Source organism: Anomalospiza imberbis, chromosome 12 (genome assembly GCF_031753505.1).
Source record: "Anomalospiza imberbis isolate Cuckoo-Finch-1a 21T00152 chromosome 12, ASM3175350v1, whole genome shotgun sequence".
Classification (NCBI taxonomy): Eukaryota; Metazoa; Chordata; class Aves; order Passeriformes; family Viduidae; genus Anomalospiza; species Anomalospiza imberbis.
Window position 1 is genome coordinate 9,100,983 of NC_089692.1, and position 21,350 is coordinate 9,122,332.

Consider the following 21,350-nt stretch of genomic DNA (forward strand, 5'->3'; position numbering starts at 1 on the left):
TCCCTAGCCCTAGATTTATTTTTGACTTTCCTGGTGCATTAATTTCATATGTCTGTCACTGGTGTCATCTTTCCACCCCCTCCCAGCCTCATTACATATAGTTACCCCTTCCTGCCTGAGCTTGGAGAAAAGCCTTGGACCTACAATGGCCACAGGAGAGAATTGGAATTGGCAACCCTATTGAAGTTTCCTAGGTGAATAATCTTGTAGCAAAATATCCACTCTTTTATACAGCTGGAAAGTATTCAGCTTTTCAGGATATATACTTGATTAGCAGAAGTGAATTAATACACATGGGTGTAAATGAGCTTGGCTTCTTGCCTCCAAACTTCTGGCCTTTCAGTGGAAAAGATGTGTGGACTCTTCCTGTGGGACACATAGGGAATATTCTTTACTGTGCACGCTTCCTGGTGACAAATACTGTGTTTGGAAAGGCAGGCAGTGCTTTGCAGCCTGCCTTTTGTACTATAGATTATTGCAAAATGGTAAATAGTTTTGCAAGCACTGTATGATTACATGGTTAGTTTGTTGCCCACTTTAGAGGGCAGAGATATCTTCTACAGCATGCAAAAAAATAGTTTTGGCAACCAAGGAGTCTTCTTTTAATGGAAAATGTATTGCTGTGTTCTGTACTGCACTGCATTGGAGGTGATCTGGCAATGTAAATGAAATGTTACAGAAATAACCCCAATTTTATTTCCTTTCTCAGAAACGAGTATACAAACAGCAAAGTGATTTCACTGTGAAAGGAAGCCTGTAAAATAACTTATATGCAAGGGTAAAAAAGGTGGGGTTTTCTGGGTGTTTTTTAGCCTTCAGCATATATTTGTAGGGGATTTGAATAAGCTATTTTGAAGCTTGCATCTACTGCTGTTAACTGTAATGCCCAAAGAGTCCAGTGACTAAGCACCCAACATTAATGTTATTTAATGCATTTGGAAATCTCCCAATCAATTATTTTCTCTCTCTCTTTTTTTTTTTTTTTTGTTTTCTTTAATATGGCAAATGTTCCCCCATATTAATAGCACTTAGATCATTCTTCATGGTTTGGCTCATAAGTACTGCTAACAATGGCCTTAACCTGTGAGTAGGAAAATACAGCGACAACATGGTTCCTGACAGCCTGTAAAAATGTAAAGTTTCATAGGACAAACTTTTGTAACTGGGGGAAAAAACCTTCATCCCATGCAACTTGCCTGCTCTGCTAAACATTTTTAGAACTAGGGGTTCAAAATGGAACAAATCACTGTGCCACTAAATCCTTCCTTATTTTGAACGTAGAGGGTAAAGAGGAGGTATTGGCTAAAGGTGATGCCTTACAGATTTACTCAAGCAAACAAAATCCTTCAAGAAAGCCCCAACCAAACCCACTGTAAGTTACATCAGAAGGCTTGTTGTTGGGCGGGGGAGATAATTGGAGGAAAAAAATATAAAAATATCTATGTTCAGTAAAGGTCTTTCTAATACGTGATACTGATTCTGTGCTCTTGAAAATTGTAGTACTGTGTTGTACTGAACAGCCTGTGAGATTCCCATTTTAAGCAAGTACTGTGTGTAACAAGAATTGCTTTTGATCATAAATGGTTCATTTCAATGCACTTATTTTTCTCGTGCACTTTATACTCCACTGAGTAGCTGAGCGTGGTCACCATGATCCCTGACAATTGCCAGTTCCATACAATACCAAGGCACCGCCGTGCTGCATACCAGACTGGTGTGGTTTCCCAACTGAGCTGGTGTAAAAAGCAGCTTGAAAGCTCTGTGTATTTTTACCACTGTAACAAAGCATGTTTTTATCTGTTCTTGATGTTTTGCTAAATAAACATCCCATGTTTTGTGCACAAATAGTCTCTTAAGCTTACAAGGCTGTCTCCAAGAAGGCATAAGGGAAACAAACCATTGGATCAGGTTGCTCTCAACTAGCCTTAATTTATTTTTTTTTCCAATGGTAGGGCTGAATAAGCTGCTGCTGGAAAGGAATGTACTATGTGCTTTTTCTGTATTATTATTAATTAAAAATATTATTCTTATGGCTCTAGTCATTTCTTTGGGGCTTGGAAATGTGGGAGTGTCATGAAAAAGCATGAAGACAGGATGAACTAGCCAGGGTGTTTTATGTACTTAAAGGCATTTTTATGTTTATACATTTCTTTTAGTCCTTCAACATTTCTAGGAAACTTAGGAATTGTTGTACTGTATAAAATCAAGTCTAAGAACACTACTTGTGTCTTACCAATTAACACTTAGTGCTGTAAGAGAAAACCACTGAAAAGCAGCTATAGCTGCCTGGAGTTTCCCTGGGGGGATTTTATTTTTAAGTTCTTAGTACACCACCTTACTAACCCTAGTGAGCATCTCCTCCTGGAATAATGCTGTAGCTTCACTGTTGAATCCACAGCTGCCACTTTCTATGCATTTTCTGTCTAGAAAAAACACTAGCTCTTATCCAGTAGGAGTAGATTTACCTTTCTATTTATTTTTCCTGAGTATTTTAGTAATAATAAATAAATAAATAAATACTGATAAGTATAGTGAATAAAATCCTACCTGAGCATGCAAAATAAATTATGTCAATTTAAGTAATTTAAAAATCTTTATCTTACTGAAAATCCTTAAACACTTGCAAAAAAAAAAAAAAAAATAGGTGCAAAAGCTATTTTTAGGAACGAGCTGCTGTAAAGGGTGGGTGTGTCGTTTAAGCTGAGCAGAGGATGATGCCCTGCGGGACTCCTTCCCTGGGCGGGGCCGGCGCTCGGCCGCTCCCGCTCTGCGGCCACACGGGGGCAGTGCCCGCCCCGCCTGCGCCCGGCCCGGCGCCGAGCCGGCAGCGGCGCGGCCGTGTCCCCGCGGCGTCCGGCTGTGTCCCCACTGTGTCCGGCTGTGTCCGGCCGTGTCCCCGCGGCGTCCGGCTGTGTCCCCACTGTGTCCGGCTGTGTCCCCACTGTGTCCGGCTGTGTCCCCGTGTCCCCCCTGTGTCCGGCCGTGTCCCCGCGGCGTCCGGCTGTGTCCCCACTGTGTCCGGCTGTGTCCCCACTGTGTCCGGCTGTGTCCCCGTGTCCCCGCGGCGTCCGGCTGTGTCCCCCCTGTCCGGCTGTGTCCCCCCTGTCCGGCTGTGTCCCCGTGTCCCCGCGGCGTCCGGCTGTGTCCCCACTGTGTCCGGCTGTGTCCCCGTGTCCCCGCGGCGTCCGGCTGTGTCCCCGCTGTCCGGCTGTGTCCCCGTGTCCCCCCTGTGTCCGGCTGTGTCCCCGCTGTCCGGCTGTGTCCCCGTGTCCCCGCGGCGTCCGGCTGTGTCCCCACTGTGTCCGGCCGTGTCCCCGCGGCGTCCGGCTGTGTCCCCGTTGTGTCCCCGTGTCCCCCCTGTGTCCGGCTGTGTCCCCCCTGTCCGGCTGTGTCCCCACTGTCCGGCTGTGTCCCCGCGGCGTCCGGCTGTGTCCCCGCTGTCCGGCTGTGTCCCCACTGTGTCCGGCTGTGTCCCCGTGTCCCCCCTGTGTCCGGCTGTGTCCCCGCTGTCCGGCTGTGTCCCCGCGGCGTCCGGCTGTGTCCCCACTGTCCGGCTGTGTCCCCGTGTCCCCGCGGCGTCCGACTGTGTCCCCACTGTGTCCGGCTGTGTCCCCGTGTCCCCCCTGTGTCCGGCTGTGTCCCCGCTGTCCGGCTGTGTCCCCGTGTCCCCCCCTGTGTCCGGCTGTGTCCCCCCTGTGTCCGGCTGTGTCCCCCCTGTGTCCCCCCTGTGTCCCCGCTGTGTCCGGCTGTGTCCCCGTGTCCCCCCTGTGTCCGGCTGTGTCCCCGCTGTGTCCGGCCGTGTCCCCGCGGCGTCCGGCTGTGTCCCCGCTGTGTCCGGCTGTGTCCCCGCTGTGTCCGGCTGTGTCCCCGTGTCCCCCCTGTGTCCGGCTGTGTCCCCGCTGTCCGGCTGTGTCCCCGCGGCGTCCGGCTGTGTCCCCACTGTCCGGCTGTGTCCCCGTGTCCCCGCTGCGTCCGGCTGTGTCCCCGTTGTGTCCGGCTGTGTCCACCCGTGTCCCTGCGGCGTCCGGCTGTGTCCCCCCTGTCCGGCTGTGTCCCCACTGTGTCCGGCTGTGTCCCCGTGTCCCCGCTGTGTCCGGCTGTGTCCCCACTGTGTCCGGCTGTGTCCCCGTGTCCCCGCGGCGTCCGGCTGTGTCCCCACTGTGTCCGGCTGTGTCCCCGTGTCCCCCCTGTGTCCGGCTGTGTCCCCGCGGCGTCCGGCTGTGTCCCCGTGTCCCCGCTGTGTCCCGGCTGTGTTCCTCTCTGTCCCCGCTGTGTCCCCCTCTGTCCCCACGGCTTTGTCCTGAGCCGGAGCTGTCCGCGGCTGGCGGGCAGTGTGCTCCACAGCCCCAGGCCAGGGCGCTGGGCAGCCTCACTGCACCGCTTGTGGGCCCAGCAGGGAAAACTGCATCCGGCTGGTGCCCGTGTCAGAGGCAGGAAAGCAGATACTGCTGGCAGATGCAAAATGCCAAGGAAATCGCAAGGCAGGGTAATTGCAGCGCTCTGATGAAAGCTGCTGAAAAATTATATCAACAGCACGAACGTAGTAATAATTTTTCACAGCGAAACTTCATGCGAAATGACGTGTCACGGAGGAGAGCCGGGCGCTCCACGGGCAGCGGTCCAGCCGCGGGAGCCGAGCCTGGCGGTGTGGCTGCAGCCCAGCCTCTTCCATCCAGCCCCTGCTGCCCTCCAGCCTCTCCCCAGGCTTCTCCTCCTTCTCCCAGCCAGCTCAGGAGCCGGGCCCCGCACGGTCCCACCGCCCCTGGGAGCTGCTGCAGCCTCCAGGTTTTAAGGGCAGAAAAAACCCACCACCCCCACCAAAAATCAACCTGCGTTTTGTGGCCCTAACTGACAAGGTTTGCAGCTGGTCGATCTGTGTATGCAGAAATTCAGTAGAGACTATTGTTATTTTCTAATCACTTTTATTAAATCCTTAATTTTAATTAACTGACAAAAAATGTGGAGTTTTTCTGGGTCTAACTGTTCCCTATATGTATTAATAACTGAAAATGGAAATAATCCCGTGTGTATATTTTCTGCCTCTGGCTGTGCCTGACTCCCATGGCCGCTTTTCAATTGCTGGTGCTGTGTTGGAGCTGTGGGCTGAGCTGCCCCAGCAGGAGCTGCCCACCCACACAGCCAGCACGGCAGGCCTGGCTTCACCATGTGCTCTGCAAACTTCCTACACCTTTAGCTTTCTAATTTTTGATGAGTCTTTGCTTTCCATCCTCTTTGTCCTTCATTTTTCAGCTGATTACCTGTTCCATGAAGCAGAGACATCTGGGAAGGTAAGGATAATTTTATAGAAGTTACAGTTATATGTATTTTTAAACAGTATGCAAGTTGGCTGCATTTACCTTCACTTTGTAATGAGCCCAGTTTGACTCTGCTAGTGCTTATGTGTGAAGATGTTTATTCACTGGGTAACATCTCACATTCCACATTGCATGTTAGGGTATTTTTAACCATGCAAACTTTCCACCTATCAAAGTAATTTGCAAAGGTAATTTTGTTTCTACTCATCTATTACAATAAATCAATGAATAAATAAATTATAATGCAGCAATTAAATGTATAATGAGATGGGCAACAACTATTAATAAATGCAGAGCTAGTTGCCCAAAGGTGAACAGACTCCCCCTCTCTTCTTACAAGTCAGGTAATGATCTTTCTATAATGGAGAAACAAGCAGCTGTTAAACATGTAAATGAAACCAAGGGATAGAAGGGTTCACACTATAATACTGTTCTTCTGCCCCATTATTATTGTTACATTATCAGTTGTTCTGTGACTTTTCTCTGAATATTTAAAGACAGGGAGGGGATATGCAATTATGCTTAAACATCCTTCTGCCAAGTGATTGATTGAATGAACCCAGTCATGTTGCTGAGGAAGGAGTTGGCTCCCTTCAGCAACCTAACTGGTACAGGCTGAGTTTTATCTTAGCAGAGCTGCTACAAAACCAGTGGTGGTCTTCTGGATAGTTCAAGAGAAAATGCTGACATTTAATGAGGGATAGAGGTCCCTTTAAAAAAAAAACCCAACAAATTGGCATTATTAAATATCTAATAGAAACAACATTATATAAGTAGGGTATAAACTAGTGCATCTTCTAATTTTAAATATGGCTGTGAATTGTAATATCACTGCTACTCTCAGTATTTGGTATTGCTATAAGGAAAAGCAGAATACAGTTTCCCCCCTGAAGTCTTGTTCCTGTAGTATGCATGCTTGGGGATGCTTCATGTTTCTTCAATTCACACCCATCCTCAATATCCTTTTCCTCTTCAAAATTAATTGTCAGATAATTACTGTTTCATTGGAACACCTTTATTTCTTTCTTCAACAGCCACCACAGTGAATCCCTCGTCATTTTACTCTGGCTCTTTCCTGAGCATGTGCTCACGTTCTCTATCTCTGTGTCACTTGTTTGTGTTTAGCCACATGTGCTTTACCACCCGGGATCACATCATTCCAAAAACTTGTTTTCAAAGGAATGATTGATGCACTGGGGTTTGCCCCAGTCTGAGCTGGCTCTGGCACATCATTAATGTGGGGCTGAGGAGATACAGCATTGCCCAGGATACCAAGTTGTGCATCTAAAGCTTGCTTATATTTAGAAGAGTACAGGTTTCCCTCCCAGCCCCCCATACAGGTTGAGAATTTCAAGGGCAGCAGTTGGCAGAGAATTCAATGAAGCTACAGTGGCTGATTTATTGTAATAGATGGCAGGAAGCAGAATTATCTTAGCAAATTAGTTTGGCTGATAGGAAAGCTGGCCAGCAGATAAGGGGCAGTGCTGATGCCTGACCTGACCTGCACATACCTCTGACACAGTTTCACCAATTCAGCTCAGGATGAGTCACTGCACTGAGCAGAAAGTGCTCAGGAAGAACAAACAAAGCAGGATGTGGCACGAGCTGCACACAGTATGCTCCCTGGAACCACTGTCCTCGACACTGCCCAGTTGCCCTGAACTTTCTGGGTCAGGTGAGAAATATTATCTGATCCATTTGTCATTTTATACAATTCAGACATTCAGGAAGAAGCTGTTTTACAGAAAAAGTTGGACAAGTCTTTCAACTGCACACTGCAGTCACTGAAGTTCAACTGTATTTATTAACCCAAGTGAACTGATTTCTTTGGTTTCCACTGCTGCATCTCTCTGGCCCTTTAAAGCCCAGCAGCAGCTGGATGAGGGGACCTATGGCAGTCAGGTGACCTACAGAGATTTTGCTAAAGTTTCATAGTCTTATATGGGTCTTTCATGCAGACAAAATGCATTTAACTCTCCCTGAACACTGTCTACTCCCACTTTTCCTGTTTGTACAGGAAAAAACAGAACCCTCAAAGCCTTGAATAAGTTCACAGTATATTCTGTTTAGCACTGAATGCAGCTGTAGGGCAGCTGTGCAGTAGGGCACAGAAGCTGTTTAAAACTGGGCAGAAAAAAAAATATACATACAGATACAAAAAGCTCACGTTTGAGAGGAGTTCAGTTTGGGAATTGTCACTAACTGCACACACATATGTTGCATGCGTGTGTTTGTATCTGTGTGGTTGAGAAGCATAGTTGCCATAAAGGGAAGCAAGACATTTCCTTTCATATTTCATCTTGCTGGAGCTCCCTGGAGCAGGATGGTGAGGGTGGGAACTGTAGGACAAAGCCTTTAGGTGACATTGTTGGTGCATTGCTGTACAAGGTGCTCAGAAGATATTTCCTTAAGCAGGCACTGGATGTGCCTTTGATTTTATGTTGGGCTGCTGAGGATGGCAAGAAGAATTTTTCAGTTCAAACTCTGACTCTGACCCCAAAGATCGTCCTCTGGAAATGGACAGTTTTAGTATCTTTCATCCTTGGGAAGCAGGTGCCTTCCATGCCATGGGAGTTTGCTCAGAGATGCTGACTGGGACCTCACAGACAAAAGTACTGCAATTTAGTGGAGCAGTTGATTCTGTGCACCAAGTCCCCATAAGCTCAAAAATGCAGTCATGGAACACCTCATGGCAAGAGCAGGCTGAGAAATGGACACGGTGTCCTGGTCCCTGCAGGGATTGGTGCAAGTAGGTGCTAAATCCTTGACCCCTGTGGGCTACCTGGATTACACATTCATCAAGGATGTATAGGAATGAGTTTTACAGTCCTGGTTAGTAGCACTCATCCTGTCTTTGCACAGGCTAGGAGCCCTGCTTGGCTCCTACAGCCAGAACCAACAGCCACGTCTTAGTTCTTGTGACAAGTGTGAGAAAATTAAATTATAAACATGGAGAAAAATACCATGATAAACATGGGGGTGGGGGGGCAGGGAGAGAAGGGCGGGAATGAACCCTTTCTGCATGGAAAGAACTCAGTGATAAATAGATCTGTGCATATTTCCCAGTCTCATTCCTCACTTGCCAAGTCTGATGCTATTTTCATTAGGCCATGTTACCATACATGTCATTTTATACAAAGGTGCAGTATATCACAACTGGAGGTTGAGGTGCTTGTAGTGAACACAAATGAGCTTGTAATGGTCCATCTGCTTTGATTTTATTTAGTGATCCCTCAAGGGCTGGGAGTTAGAGTGAGAATAACAATGCTTCAACCCATCTGCTATTGTAGTACCAGCTCCAGTTGAATTATCACATGTTCTGAGTGGCTGGCATATGCTGTGACATAAAGCCACAAGAAAGTGTTGCTCTCCAGCTGTTGCGTTGACAAATACTTTTCAGCCAGTCATTAAGTTCAGCTCAATAACCAGGGGGAAACTGTAGCTAAAAGTTGATTATTATTTTATTTTATTTTAAGCATTAGAAATCAGTAGTACAATATATTTTATTTTAAAATGTGTCACTAAGGGCACACATTGTATATGAGCTCTAACAATAAAACATTTGCTGTGATGCCCATAAATTTATGTGTTATAGGATTGGATGGGCATCTCTGTAAGTGACAGTGTAAATCTTAGTAATGAGGCTCTGGCTAACCTTGTTTAAGCAGCAGCACATCTCAAGATGTGTATGTATAAACTTGCTGGCCTGGCAGTGCTGTGGGCCACGAGCAGGCCTGACCATGGAAGGAACATTTCGGGAAGAGATTGTGATCTGAGGCCCCATGCAGGGATAGATAACCAGACTGGCTTTAAGTTGAGGAGGAAAGAGAGGCAAGACCTACACAAGAGACAGGTACCTCGTGGGTGCAACAGGTGGCCCAGCTGGCACTGCACCTCATCTGGGCTGCAAAGTGTCACTGCTGAAAGTGGCCACTAATTTGGCCTTTACTCCCTCTTCCACCCTTGGTGGCCTCCTGAAGAGCTCTGGTCACTCTGGGGGCACCCCAAGTTGTGCCCACACAGAACACTTGCTCCAAAGCAAATCTTACAAGAGTGTTTGTGGATCGCTGCTGACAATATTCAGACTGTCCCCTTGTCCTTCTCTCTCCAGCCTATCCTCTCAGGGCTGCTGGAATCCACCACTGTGCCTGGGAACAAAGGAAAAGGCATTTCCCACAGGTTCAAAGGCTGCTACACAGACAGATGTAAGTGGGAAAGGAGATGGTCCCTGCTCAGGCTGAGAGAACCTTCTCTCTATCTGTAGGTAACACACCCAGCGACAGCACACACCTTTTGGGCACTGCCCACTGTTGAGCAGGCATGAGTTCAATGAGAACAGGGCCAGAAAAATCTCTTCTTGATATTCCAAAACACTCTCCAGAATTCTTATCCCTAATCTAGGCTGTCCCTGCTGCAGGGGAAGGGTTTGGTGAGGGGTACAACCAGAGGACCCTGAGGGATGGCACCAGCCCCAAGTGCTGCTGGTGCCCCAGGAAGGCTGGGTGGGCTCTGGTGCCCTTCTGTTAACCACTGCACTGGAGAGGCAATTCTTGAATATGACTGACACTCCTATTTTCCCTCAGAAAAACAATGTACACTGTTCATACTGAGGCATTTCAGCTCTAGAGGTTTATATTTCCTATTGTAGCTGAAGACCCGTGGGTGCCAGCTGTCACTGGTGCTGCCATTGTGTTATGATCCCCTGGCTAGTGCAGGAATCGTTGATTACGTTGCCTTTTGAATCAGTTGATTACCATGAATAATAGGCCAAAAAGGCTGTCAGCATTTTGACTTTAACTATAACTGTTACAATTAATTATGGGTTTAATTAGCATATATGCCTAGCAGTAGAAAATATAATACTTCATGGGTAACAGATGATCCTGCAGCTGTAGTATAAAGTGTAATACAGGTTGGGACACAGATAGTTATTAATAAATGGCTTCTATTGTTTGAGGTCCTTATTTATACAAATTAGCCGGCATGACATAATCAACCCAAACTGTATAATTTATAATAATTGATTTCATTTTGACTGACCACCAGTCGGCCTACTACATGCCCTCAGAAGAAAAATAGCCCTATTAGGATAAGTTTAATCCTAAACATAGCTAATGAATCCTATTACTTTAAGGTCATATTTGAAGCTTTTGTTAATTGTCAGAACCATTTAAAATTGATTAGAGTTAAATTAAATCAATGTAATGTTTAGAAAAACAATATTTCTAATGGATGAGGCCAAGCTGACCTCGAATAAACATATTTATCAACCGATTTCAGTGAATGAGAAGGCTAGCAGCTGGGCTCATAATTCATGATTGTCTATAATATGGGAAATGTCACTATCTAGGCCATTAATTATGTCAGGTAATAAATCTGTTGCTCACAGTTGAGCATTTGCCAGTTGGGGTAACAACCCCCTCAGCAAAGCTATGATGTTTAGAGACTCTCTCCTTACTAAACCCACACTTTACAGCAGCAAAACAACTGCATGCAACTTTGGGGGGAATGATTGTGGTCTTTTCCTAGCTGTAAATTACCTGACAACATGCCAGACTGTGATAACTTAGTATGGAATCATCATTTGAAATAACAAGGTGGTTCTATGAGGAAGAAGTTTTGCTGCACTATATAAGTACATTTTCCAGGCTGAAGAGGTCAGCTATTAATAGTTCCTCATAGACCAGCACAATGTGACTGATTTCAATAAATATATAGTATGGCAAAATGTATAATGATAAATAGAGATATCTGTTTTGCACAAGTTTGAGAGTGTGAGAAATTCAGAATGGGTTAATATGAACTGGGGTACAAGATGAAGGTAATGATGGGTACAGTTTAACACAACAGGATATAGGAAAAATGATACACAGAAGCAGGATCAGTTTAAAGTTAATCATGCATTCAGCAGCTTAGGAAAAGGTCTGGCATTATTGCAGACAAATGACAAAAAACATCTGCTTCCTGTTCAATATCTTGTCAAAAAAAAAAAAAAAAGAGCAAAGATAAACTCAATTTTCATAAAGAAAGGGTGAGAAAATAGAAAAAAAAATGGCAGAGTAGTAACCAGAAGGAAAGATATTCTCATTTTTATCACAGAAGAATATAAGAAATTAATATAATATTTCCATTGAAAAAGACCAGGATAAGTGATTAAAGGTTCACTAAATTAAACATAATATGGATCAGATCAAAAAAGATTCCTACAATGTTTTGGGCTGCTTTACTTATTCCCTGGAACTGGCCTTTCCATGTTGTATGTTGGTACAAGATGCTGTGTGCTGGTCACCCCCTAAACTGACCCTGTGTCTGCAATCCCCCTCCTGCAGGCTGCTCTGCTTTTGGAACATCAGCTGGCTTTACAGCTCAGGCTCAGCTGTAAGCTTCAACACTGAATTGGACCATTAGTACTAAAAAATGGTCACATTCTGACAATATTAATCAAAAGTTAACACAGCATCTCAGGTTTTGCACAGGTAAGGTGTGATGCACTCACAGACACACACTGCACTTGCATGGACATGATCGACACTTGGGCTTCATAAATTAGCTGTGTCTTCACTGAACCACATCAAATGGCTCTGAACAGCCACAAGTATGTTGTGAATTGGCCTTTTTCTGCCTAAAGTGTATCAACTGCTTCATGCAAAGCACTTGTGAAAATAAACATTAAATGCAAGTTGTAAAGTTACATATATTATGAACAACGGATAAATAAAAGGGCCTTTCAGTTACAATATAAAAATAGTTTCCTGTGAGCAGAAGAAAATACAGATGCTTTCCTGACTTCAAATCTCTGGCAGATACCTTGCTGACACTACTTGTAATTAAGCATTTAAATAGAAATTGGTTCAATTTGTGTAAAAACTATCAGCAGGTTACAAAGAATACAAGAAAATCAAACACTCATCTGTGAAACACTGCACTGGAGAGCTGTTTTAGGATATTAAGACAATGTGTGTGTGTGTGTGTGTATTTCTGTGTTTGTGTGAGAGAGAATAAGAGACTGTGTTTTTATGGGTGTATATAATTACTATTTCATTTCTTGGGCAAAACCTCTGTGTGTGTGTGTCTTTTCCTTTATGGCAAGGAAAATTGCTCTTCTAACCTGTCTTCAAAATGTAATAACTTTACTTGCAACCAATCACTGTAGACCTGGACTGGACTCTGAATTATTACTGTGAGTTGAAACATTTCTTTAACAAAACTGAGTCCTTTAATATCCCCCACCTCTGTTATTAGATGGACGAATGAATTTGACTTTGAACATAACATGTGGCATTGTCTGAAAATTGCTGGTATGAACTGAAGTTGGCAGGTATTTTCTTGCTCTCCTCGTCAGTGATTGCCATTTATTATATGTTGCACCTTTATCTGTCAAATACCGCAGAGCGCTATATTGATTTGTGTCTGCCGCAAAGCAAAGGTCACTTTGATCAACATACTACAAAACCAGAAAAAGTAGGGTTCTGACATTTCATTACCTGGGAAAAAAAGGACTAAAATAAATAAGAATATGTTTGAGAACAGAGCACTTCAATATCACAGTGTGCAGTAACTGTAATTAACAAAAGAACTGCTCTATTGAGGTTAAAGAGAAAAAAAAAAAGGCAGGTTTTCTTCCAGTGGCTGTTCTTTACTTGACTGATTCTGTAACATTACAGCTGTGATCTTACTGAAGGCTTACATTCATTACAAATCAAATACGTTTTGCTTTTCAGATACAGACTTTTAATGAGCAATAAAACTCTGGAACTCTAAGGATAGGGGAAGATTTTATAAAACTTTTAATTTTAACTGAGAAACCCTAATCAAACTGGGGACCTTTTAGGCTATACCCAGATGAGGACGTGGTCTCTACATAGGAATGCACAGAGTGAAGAGATAAATCACAGGAGACAGAACTGGACCCACTGCAACATTCTGTGTGCCCCAGGTCCACAAGGATTGAAAAGTGGAGCCAGAAAACAAGCCCATGTCTTACCTCCATTTTTAAAATTCTGTTTCCCAAGAACTTGGTTGTCTTTAGGAACTAGCACACAAAATAATGATTTGGGAGGTAAGTGCTGCTGCAGGTGATGTAGACTTGTTATTTTCCTTTCTGCCCAGTGTCTCTTGGGCACCCTGTGCATTTTGCTTTGCTGGGATCAGCAGACACTTCTTTGCATTGTGTAAAGAAAATAGGACCTAATTTCTGTGGAAATTTTTCATTTTGGCAGAAACTTCTGTGGTATATTTTGGGAATCTGCTCCTAAGTGTAGTTCCCCATCCCTTTCCCAGTAAATCCTGCAAAAACACCTGCCATTTTTCTATAGGGAACCTAGTTTTCATAATAAACATAATAATACAAATAATACAACAGATGGGGTTTTTTTTCCCCATGCAGCACCCTAATGCCCTCAAGATGCATCTGGTATTTCAGATCCCTGTTTTTTCTAAACAGAAAAATGAACCTTAAAATGCTACTGCTCTACCTGAACACAGGTAACCAAGTGGCCAGGCTGCTTTCCCCTCATTACTGCTGGGAAGTTCTGATTTTTTCTGGTTTCACAGTTCAGTTCTTCACCTGAAGGCACATTTTCATGGAATGTAGCGATCAGTAGCACCTCAGAGCTTTGCTGCACCTCTGAGCAGTGGGGTGCATATCACAGCTTGCATGGCATATGGCAGTGCTTATCATGTCAATAACAAAGTCTGAATAATGCAATTCTTGGTCGTAATTATCTTTTATTATTATCAAGGGTCATTCCTGGGCTCTTCATCCTTTCATCTCATGTGGAATTTTGGGCTTCCTTATTAATTAAATAGCCAGTGTGATTGAATTAGCCAATTAGCTCTGCCTGAAGGGATGAGCACTGATCCAAACAAAGGGCTTGATTCCACAAACTTGTTGCTGTGAGGGAGAGTCTTGCAGGGAGCTGGCTGCCAAGAGTGGGCTCCTAGGACTGTGCAAACCTGATCCCAGTTAATTTGCAATTATTAGACCAGGTAAAAATTCCCATTTGGATACTTTCCTACTAGGAAATAACTGTTTATCAAACACGAATCTTTCCATGGGGTTTTTTGATTTTATTAAAAGTAATATGTTTGAAAATAATCACATGCTGTATAGTGTTCTGCTATTACCATTTTTTCCTCTGAATCTTAAAGTAATTTTAGATTTGTAAAATTTAAAGTGAAAATGGGAACAAATCCTTTTAGCATTAAGAGAAGAGTCCTATTCCCATGTATTGGAAGAGTTTTGCTGTAAAATCCTGTATCATAGAAAATGTCCCACTAATAAAAAAATTAGTCTCTGTCTTCAACAATTACTTCAACTAGACAATGCATGTTCTCTGCTCCTAAACCACAGATTAAAATCCCACATGGCAACAGGGCTATGCATCTCTTAAGTATCTGTGCCTGAAAGGCACATTGGAAATGTATGCAAATGCAGCTCATCTCTATCCAGCTCCACTGCTCTCCCTTTTTTCCTTCCTTTATCTTGACATGTTTACTATTTCTTCTACACTGTGCTTCACTGAATAGCAGATCAAACTTCAAAGCAACTTTTAGTTTGAAATTTGTTTCCAAGCTCCTAAGCTATTCTTTTTCTGACAGCAGTGGATAAGAAATTGTCACTACCACTGGTGACATGTCATCGGGAGATACAGGAATAACAGATGGGCAGCACTGAGATAACAGGAAGTAACTTCTTTAAAAGATTGTGTTGACATCACCAACTATGAGAGCAGAGGTAGAATGACCCCCAGAAGGGAATTCAATCTGCTCAGGGCTTTCTGACTCACAGATGTTTTTGCTTATTTATTTCCATACGCAGATCATATTGGATCTAAAATAATTTGAAGTTTTAAAATAGCTATGTGGGTAGTGACTATTGGGGTTGGTAGTAACTATTAATGGGGATTAAGAAAAGGATGAATGGATTTAGTCACTAACTTCGGTGTTTTAAATGATACCACTAAAATTATAAAATTATCATAAAAGATAAAATGATTGCTAATGTTCCTGGCATAACTGAATGCCATTAATAAGAGTCAAGAGTCTTTGATTGCAATGTGAGATCAATGGGTTATGACATTTTGATGACAGGCTGATGGATCTGACTTTCTAAATGAAGAATGATTGATTATGACTCCTCAAAAGTATGGCTCATTATCAGCATATCTAGGCAACTCTTGACACCCACTATACATAACACCTATTATGGAATGTCAAAAGTCTTCACTTTGGCTGCATGGCCATGATTTCTGAGGACATTAATTGTTCTTCTTACTGCAAGATACTATAGCATATTGCACAAAACCAAACAGTGCCTGCTATCTACATGGAAAGCTGCACAGAAGCCTAGAAAAACAGTGATTTTTTAGCCCTCAGCACATTTCATATCTAACAGATGGTCCACAAGCCTGTACAAAAACTGTACTTCCTGATGGCAGTAGGAAAATGATATAAAGCATGACATGGGCTTCATTTGCTGCATTCTATAAAAGTCTAAGAACTCAACCAGGGATGAAACAGAACTATAGGAAAACAGATTTCTTGATTTCAAAGAGACCTGCATTAGTGCTAATTACATTCAAAAGTCCCCTGCCATGCTGCACTTCATATTTTAAATTTTAAAAAGACATGAAAGTGTTTTATTTATAGCACTTTAGAGTCCAATTCAAAGTTATGGTCTAGGATGTATATTCTGTTGTGCAAAATTGTTATACAGTGGATAACATGGATGCTGTCATGGAGAGTATGTCAAATGCAGGGAATTGTTATGGTAATAAAATAGTGCCTGGACTGTCTGGCCCAATGCCCCATCCTGTAACAAGCATTATTTTTGAAAGAAGTTTATATTACAGGAGAAACTGCTAAATATAATTTTAAAAGGTGTTATAAATGTGGTCTGTTAATCAATGTGTGGTGTTTTCTTGTCTCCTTCAGAATTCTTTGAAAAGCTCTGGGCCACTGAAGGAAAATGAGTCACAGCAGAAGTTTTTCCCTGCCTGACAGAGTGAAAACAGTAAAGAGCCAGGAAGAGACAGATTTATCCAGGGAGATAGAGCACCCAACCACCCTCTGCTACAAGTTTCTGAATCACTAGATGTAGATATACAGGATTTCAAACAGGCATTTCAAACAGTTTCAAACCACCATGTTAACATTATATTAATTTGGCTTAGGGCACATCATAATGTATTGATTTTCCATCTAGAACACTAAGATCTTAGACAATTATAAGTTGAAGAATATTACTAATTCTGCCAAGTCTTTCCGATTATTTTGTCTCCCAAAGGACAAAGAATACAGAAAAGCTTCATACTGAGAAAATTACCTCTTTTTGGGAAAAAAAAAAAAGAAAAAATAAAAAATAAAAAAAGAAAAAATAATTAAAGGAAGAAGTATTCTTTTAAACCAAGGAAGGATCAGCTGAAAAAGAATTCTTTTCCCCCACTGGAAAACAGTCTGGGCTGAAATAAGGTGCCATTTATTCAGGCAGGGATTTACCTTGGAATGCTCCTAGTAGGAGCTGGACTAGCATCTGTGGATCAGCTTTGGAATAGTCAAGGCTTAAAAATAGGAAATAATTACTTAATAAATAGTGACTCATAACCAGACCTCTGCTTTGGAAGGTCAGTGAATTCCGTGTAGGCTCACCATTTCATGTCTGTGCCTGCAGAACCTGTGGCAGAATGGTGCTGGAGGAGTGGCAATCTCCAACACTTGCTGATCTCATGGACTTGCCATTTCCTGTGACAAAGCAGGAGGTCTCTGCTGGACTTGGGGAGGCACATTCACATTGGCTGACAGGTGAGTCCCAACTGGCTCCTCTCTGACCTGGGCCCAAGCACACACAGAGAGCCCCGTTCCACTTGGATCTGTTCTTGTTTTATGTCTGCACTGACTGGGGCAAGTGATTACACAAATCACAGGACAATGGACATCTGTCCTGGATCTCTGTTGCTGGAACATCCCCAGCCAGCAACACCCAGAGTTTCAGTTTGTATAAATCAGTGTAATGATGAGCGTGTGTTTTCAGGAGAGCCACTGCTTTGTGCTTTACCAGATTTAAGACATTTCCTAATGTTATGTCACCATATCAACTGCAGAGAAATCCTAGTAAGCAAAGATCGGATCAAACCCTGAGTGTCAATTCAGAGTCACAGGACTCTAGGCTGCTATTTTTTAAAATTCAGTTTCTTTTCTAGGGAGAAAAAAAAAAAAGGCAAAATCTGCCCAGATCCAGTACATTTCATGTGATGAACAGTTCATATCTGCTGACTGAAGCCTTCTAAGCAGATCATTGATTATTAAATTTAAATAAAAATATTTCTTCATCCTTAAAGGAGAAGTTTGCTACAATTTAATAGTGGGGCTACAGGATATTAATAGTGGGTTTAAAGAAATTGCCCTATCTCCAGAATTCCCTGTTGCTTGTTGTCCAGCTGTGGCAGTATGAATGGTTTACAGAAGAGTACACTGTTGTCCATAATTTTACAAAAAGAAAGAGGCTGAATCTGTTTACAGCAGCTCCAGCACTGGAGCTCCTGGAGAACTGCAGAGGGCTGGTGCTTCCCCAGGAGAGTTTGCAGGCCCCTCTTGTACCCCTCCCTCCCCCTCTGTTTGCTTCTCTGGTCACCAAACTGTCCCCTGAGGGGCCTTGACCCGATGTCTGCTGTCACAGGGTGCACTGTCCATCCACAGCTGTGTGCCTGGTGTTTCACTTAACAAATCCCTAAGACAAAGACAAAAATCTTCCAAATAAATTGCTAAAATTCGGCAACATGTCATTTCTCCTTGACTGCTTCCCTTCCACCTGCACGTCAATTGTTTATTTTAGTAATTCTCCTTTGGTTTTACTCTCTCTGGAACAATTCTGTATAATTTTTATTCTACCAAACCAATGAATTAATAGTCAGTGTAGTTTCTGAAATGGCTGGTCATGGGGGGCAGGTGAGGGTGGGGCTCACTGTGCTTTCCAGTATGAGGTACATTCATATGTGCCAGTAACTTTTAATAAAGGCAGATTTAGAAAAATCCCAAGTCCTCACCTTAGTGAGTGAGGTAGCTCATCCCCAGATGCCTAATTTCCAATTTTAGGAAGTATGTGGCTCTCAAACTTCCAGGCAAATATGAGCCCAGGATGACCAAAGCAGATACTTGGATGTGCAGAGCACTTGGGACAATTACCATATTGCCTTATTCATTCCTGTGAGGTGTTAACCCAGACACCCAGGAATTTAGATGTCACGAGGAGTTTTTGAACTCTTCATGTAAGAAAGATCTGTACAATTTGCTGTGAGTGACATCTCAGTGTCACAAGGGGGTGATAGCTGGATGATAATGCCACTTACTTGTTTCTTCTCCATCTAAAAGAAGAAAAAACTAGAAAATGTTATACTAATGATTTTTTTTAAAAAATTCAGATTGTAAGAATGTTTTGCACTTGGTGCTATACAACCGAGGAACTAAACATGACCCTTTCTTCAAAAGGCTTTCAAAGAAAAACTACACTAGCCACAGAAAGATGGACTAACACGGTCCTGGTCAATGTAGTAGTCTGTGAGTTAAATATTTGCTCATTTGCATGGCATAAAATGAGTGTCATTTCTGATTAACTGGGCTTGGTTGGAAAGCTGGAAGAGTAGCACTGCCAGGACAAGCTGGAGAGCAAGTCAAAGACAGGCTAGAGCTGTGTAATTATCACAAGAGTTGGAGACAAACAGAAGATTCTCCTGGGCAGGAAAGGTGCTCCTACTCTCTCCCCATCCTGATTCCCATTTTGTGTTAGTATGAGGGTCTGACAAAATGAAGAAGAGTAGGAGCTTAAATTAAAACATAAAACTCTTGTGAATGTAACTGGGGAAGACTTTCACCCCTGCATTGGTGATGCAATCTGGAAGAAGTGCTGCTTCTTAAAGAAGTAAAATGTAAGATTTGGAGAAGGAGGCCAATTTCAATCTTAGAGCATTAGCTCTTATTCCATGAAAATTCCTTTAAACCACTAATTCAGATCAAAAAATAACCAGAAAAGTAATCCATGGACTTAGGCCACCACTTGAGTGTTTCAAGGATATAACTTAGAGATGTGATTTCCCCCACCCCCATCCCATCCCATCACATCCCACAGAAAACTTGTGATTTTATGTGCTTTTTTATGCATGTATTAAACAAATGGCACAGCTGAATAGCTTTTCTTAAAAACTGGACATTCACCAAAAAGAAGTTTGCCAGCACAGACAATTAGGCTTTCTTCTTTTAACAATAGATTGACTGACTGGCACATTTGAAATGCGAGAGTATTTTTTATTCCTCCGTTCACCCTTTGAGCTGATAAACATGAACAATGGGAAACAGCTGGGACAGGAAAACATTTTAGTTTGTATTTTCAAAGCAAGCAAGAAATAAACCCATCAGTGGGAGCCAGATCACATCTTCTGCCTTAGGGGTAGTCAGCAATTGGGGGGAAAAATACGATCCATATTTTTAATCAAACATTACATATTTATTAATGTGCAGCTGGCCTATTGTGTGCATGATTTTTTTTCTTTAACGCTGTGCTGCGTCCGTCAGCCTGACATTGTTCTGTAACTGACATTACTCTATAAGGATCTGGAAATGCACAGATTTAATAGGAATCATTGAGACAATTGCTTTCTGTATTATTAGGTCTGTGTGACGTAGGTACCATCTGAAATTCAATTTTAGAAGAAAAATAAGATATTGTTCTATCAAGGCAATTTTGTGCACCTGTGATACAGTAAGAACATACACCCCCATGCTCCTATTTTCCTCCTCACTCATCTAACTTCACGGCCATTTAATGATATGTGCCAGTCTTTTGTTAAAAATATTTGGCCAAATGCATTTTGATGCTTATTGAGATTAAACTTTCAGTACATCTCCCTGGTAGCAAAGGTTGGGCTGTTCATTAGTTGGAGGTTTGGCCTTGTCAGGTTCCATTGACTGCTGGCTAAAAGGATCACTTTATCATCATTTGTCTGCAATGGAGACAGTCTTTATTCAGCCTTGATTCCTCTGGGGTCACAGCTGTCATAACTTCAGGTGCTTTATAATGCAGAGCCCAGTTTCACAATCCCCTTAGGTAATTGTCTAATAGATTCAGTTTACCTTAATATAGATAATATGTTATTTACAAAGAAATACAAGGCAAAGCAAGGGACAATATTGCTCAAAACATCCCCCTCCTAACCTACTGCTTGAGATCAATCATTTGGAAATTATGTTAAACTCAGTTCTGATTTTGAACCCAAAAGGGAAATATACCTCTTTTTCTGAGTTTTACTCTGATCCTTCAGCTGCAAATCTCTAGACTGAGCCTAGAGATTTTCTGCTGGTGAAAGTTGAGATAATTCTGCAAATTTTTATAAGGCTTTGGTGTTTTGGAGAACAAGGCCTTCATTTGCCCTTACAGTTCAGATCCTGCATATTTTATGTGCTGAAAACTATAGTTCAATTTAACTTGAAACAGTAGGTTTGACGCCAGCTCAATGTGTTAACCTTTAGAGCCAGAAAAAGCAAGGGCAAGGATGGGCTACTGCTGCCCCTTCTTGTCCAAGGGGGCATCCACCCTGATGCTCTGAGGAGGGTCTCTGTTCTATGGAGCTCCTCCAGTTTTGCATCTCTTGACAAAGGAACTGGAAATGAGACAATTTCCTCCAAAACAAGGCCAAATAATCAGCTTTTCTCCATTTGATTTAGTAAAACCTGAAATCTTTTTACAAAGCCTGGAAGAGCTCCATCATGAGCATGTGAGAAGCCCATTTTTGAGTGCCTTGGTAACCAGTGCATTCCCCTTGCAGGTCAGCTGCTGCCTTTTTTCAGAACCAGAAACAGCTTGGCTCCCCACAGGAGATGGGCTGGGCAATTTCCACATTTGGTTTTCTTTAAAATTCTTATTAAAAATTAGGGGAAAAATTTGGAGATTGATTTTCACGATGGTACTACTGCTTTTATGAAGTGCTGGCAGCTTCAGTTTCTCTAAATAAGATCTACTTCTAATATTTTTTATTTTGCATCTTT

General features: G+C 42.7%; 2 long non-coding RNA genes across 3 annotated transcripts in view; one reads left to right on the forward strand and one right to left on the reverse strand.

The window, feature by feature from the left end:
- Positions 1–5,132: 5,132 nt before the first annotated feature.
- Positions 5,133–21,350, reverse strand: part of LOC137481163 (uncharacterized) — a 187,818-nt gene continuing 171,600 nt past the window's right edge. For both annotated transcript variants that reach the window (XR_011003360.1, XR_011003359.1), the window contains exon 5: positions 5,133–5,280. This is a non-coding gene — a long non-coding RNA (uncharacterized lncRNA). The remainder of the gene's footprint in view (positions 5,281–21,350) is intronic.
- Positions 5,151–16,693, forward strand: LOC137481164 (uncharacterized). Its single transcript, XR_011003361.1, has 3 exons — positions 5,151–5,288; positions 9,440–9,575; positions 16,251–16,693. It is a non-coding gene; the product is annotated as an uncharacterized lncRNA (long non-coding RNA).